A 3,751-nucleotide genomic window follows, 5' to 3' on the forward strand; every position below is an offset into this window, starting at 1 on the left:
GGCCCGTCCTCCCTGGCGGCCGAGCGGAGCCTTTATATAGCCTTCCCGCCGCCGCCGAGTTCGAGGTGCGCGGCCTCCCCTCCCTCTGCCAGCCGCGTAAACAAAACGGCAGCGCGAGAAGGCTCCAGGGGTGTGAACGCGTGCAACCCCCAAATGGCCCAGGAATGGGTTTTGTCGAGAGAGTGCTAATCGCCCTTCGACACTTGGCTGCAGTGAAAAATAACATTCGCCCGGGCAGCCAATTTCCATGTGAAGAGGCTAGGAGGGGATGAAATTAAGCGATTCTGCACGTTTTGTGTATTTCTGCAAAAAGGCCAAGGGTCTAGGAATTGCTTGACTTGTCTTGGTGCCGCGGCTTTTGGGCTCTTAGCAAATGCGACTGGCGCTGCATGCTGTATTCCAAAATCTGGGGTGCGGACTACAGTGAAAAGGGAATATCTGCAACAATCCAATATATAAACTCTAAGAAATAACTGCACAGTGTTTCCTTTTGATTGATTAACTGACTTGGTTTATATAGATTTACTATTATTTGCCGATAATAAGAACCATTGTCAACAAGAAGCGAATTGTGTAAAAAATCAAATGTTCCAGCCATTGGAAGATAGATGTAACATGACAGAATTTCTCAGGAAATCTACCTCTTTCACTCTGCAGTCCTTATTTTGGCCATTTAGGTTTCTTTTTATTCCCCCAATTCTACGAACATTGAAAAGGACACGATGGAGTCCTCTTCCGAAGATGCCCACACTGCCATTTGATGTGGGTTAGACCAAAGAGCAGAAGATTCTTTGGGGAAGTGTTCCCCAAAGTAAAACTCACTGCCACGAAGTTAATTCCGACTCACAGCGACCCTATGGAGACAGAATAGAATTAGCCCTGTGAGTTTCTGAGATGAGTAGAAAGCCCTAGCTTTCTCCCGATGGTGGTTTCAAAGGGCTGACTTTGTGGGGTTGACAGCATAATGGCTAAAGGCCCTATGCCACCAGGGCTCCCTTGGAAAGAGTTTTAAAAAACACAAACTCGCTGCCATTGAGCAGGAGCTGACCCCTAGTGACCTTGTGCTGGTGGTTTCGAACTGCTGATGGGGGCTCTCATGAAGATAGCAGGTGGTTCCACTGGGGCCAAACACAGGACTTCTTTTTGGGAGCAAAGGGCCTCATCTTCTCCTCCAGTCGTGGCTGGTGGGTTTGAACTGCAGACTTTTCAGGTAGCAGCCCACCACCTACCCCGCAGCATTGCCATCTACCAGAAAGAAGAGAAACGGAAAGGTACAGCAAATAAAAGTATCCTATTATACCCTTTAGGCAACTGAAATATTCATTTCCCCATCCTTCCTGTATGTAAAATACAGTTGCTCCCAAGAAAGCAAGTAGAAGAGATCCAAACGATCTCAAGCGATAGGCATCCACTTTCGCATAGATAGAAAGATGCTCAGAGAACAACCAGAGACCTAGAATTCAGTAGAAACTTTAGGGCTAGAGTTTTGTTTTTTATTCCAGACTTGAATTTTTAAAATTTTATGTACAAATAGTTGGCCGCATTGTTTCTTCTGTTGCGTAGCTGTCTTGGATAGTTCATTCAAAGATCACTTAGTCCAGCTTGATGAAGCCCCTGTTCTTCGCGTACTGACGGAAGCACTATGGGCACACATTGAGGCCGTATTTCCGGATCAGACCGTGCCGGTTTGAGCACACGCAGCAAGGACGGGAACCCTGGCCGAAGTTTCCCGGGGGCTCCAGTAGAGCTGCTGATGACCCTTCTTGTTTCCAGGGGTGGGGAGAGATTTTAAAAATGAGGATCAAAGCAAGGAAGTGTTCATTAAAATGATGAGAATTGATTCCTCTCCCAAGGTGATTTTGTAGCGTGAGAACAATACAAAGCCCTGGAGATCAACCTTTAATCATAGGCGAGAGTGTTTACAAAAACCAGAAATCAAAAGCCTCACCAAAAGGAATGATGAAGGTAGTAGACGGTGAATCCGTCAAGCAGGTAACCTGGACACATGGGACAAAAGAACCCAAGAAGAAAGCAGAGAGCCAAGGCACTGAGTACCACCAGGGGTCAAAGATGATAAGGACAGGTGTTCATTGGATTTGGCAATTAAAGTGATACAAGTGACTTTAGAATAATATCATGTGCATTATGGGGACAGATCTTTTTTACATCAAGTGGAGGAGTGCGTGGGAAATGCAATAAAAACCAGTGAATTAGAGTTCCTTTTTTGAGAAGAAAAAGAAAAAGAGAATGTTGGATCAGTAGAGGGGTTTTAGTTTTAGGGTGGAAGAGACTAAAGTGTACTAAGAAGATGAAAGGAGGCACCCGAGGAAAGGACCCTCAAGCAAGGGGCCTGGAGGATGGATGGCTCATGGTACCCAAGGAGGAAATGAGACCCATCGCTATGCAGAAAATGTTCATGATGTTGAAGAATCAGTCTCTGATTCAGATCCGGGAACAGTTAAGAAATAAGTTTAATCAAGGTGACTAGATCTGGGGGAAAATATGTAATGTGATGATCAAACATAAATCTGAGAGAAAACAATTTTAAAGTGGTGAAAAAAATCCACATTACTAGAAGATAAAAAACGTCTAATTGATCAAATTTAGATAAACTGATAAAGAGAAACAGATTATTCGGGACAGATGATCCTAGATTTCCATGTATACATTTACTTCATTTAATGTTTTGCTTTATATGAATGTTGAAGCTGATTCCCCACATGGCTGGGTAAGAACATTATTTTAATTCCTTCAAGATGATATCACTTAGCTAAATTATGGAGTGGAATGCCAATTTTAAATGGGACTAGAAGAAAAAAAGGATCAATGCAATTTCCAGGAAAATTGTGTTTATGATTTTAGAGCAAATATACTCTTCTTAAGTTAACTATATGCAGTATGAGCATGTAAAGTCTTACAAAGCAGATTTAAAGAAATGAATACTCATAAAATAACATAACCTATGGTGTAACATTCATCACATTTTAGATTCACTTTAGTATTCTTTTGTATAAGAAATTACTAGTGCATTTAAAATACATATCTTGTATAACATATCAATGAGTAAACCAATTGATGTAATCTGGTAGGACTGAAAAATTCTATGAAACTTAAACCATTGAGCAAATATTTCTTGAATTGCTGCTATGTGATAGACACTATTTGAGCAGCTTAGGGTATGGCAGAGAACCAGACAAATAGCCCTCCCTTCTGAGAGTTTGCATTCTAATAGACATCTACATCTTCAGGTTTTATATTCTACTATGAGACAATACTATTAATTCACTATATACAGTGTGGTATGTATCTAAAATACTTTTAAATGTTTAACTCTGCATCTTTGCATGATTATAAATGAGAGAAATGGTGAGTGCCCGAAGGAAAGAGGAGGAGTGGGAAAATGGTGGGGCAGAGGCATGGTCTAACCTCCTGGACCTTAAATCATTATCAACTTCCAGGTGAATGCCTTTGAAGCGAAGATCAGACATGCCTCCACCCTCCAATCTAGTGGTGGGATTCAGCCAGTTCCTACAGATTCAGCAGAAGAGTTATCTAATTTTTCCTTGAGTTTGATGAACCAGGACGTGGCAGAGAACAATCGTTAAAATGGCACGGATCAGGATTCTTTCTTAGGTGGGCTGCAAGGAAACTGCCCGATGTGAGAATCATAAATTGATATGCCTCACTCTTTTTTTTCCATCGTTTTATTAGGGGCTCATACAACTCTTATCACAATCTATACACACATCAA

The 3,751-nt window shown here is 41.9% G+C and overlaps 1 protein-coding gene across 1 annotated transcript in view; it reads right to left on the reverse strand.

The window, feature by feature from the left end:
• RIPPLY2 (ripply transcriptional repressor 2) overlaps window positions 1-3,751 on the reverse strand; it is a 40,898-nt gene that overhangs the window by 4,658 nt on the left and 32,489 nt on the right. The window lies entirely within an intron of this gene.

Source organism: Echinops telfairi, unplaced genomic scaffold (assembly GCF_000313985.2).
Source record: "Echinops telfairi isolate 266 unplaced genomic scaffold, ASM31398v2 ScPeMD7_3533;HRSCAF=4204_0, whole genome shotgun sequence".
Taxonomy (NCBI): Eukaryota; Metazoa; Chordata; class Mammalia; order Afrosoricida; family Tenrecidae; genus Echinops; species Echinops telfairi.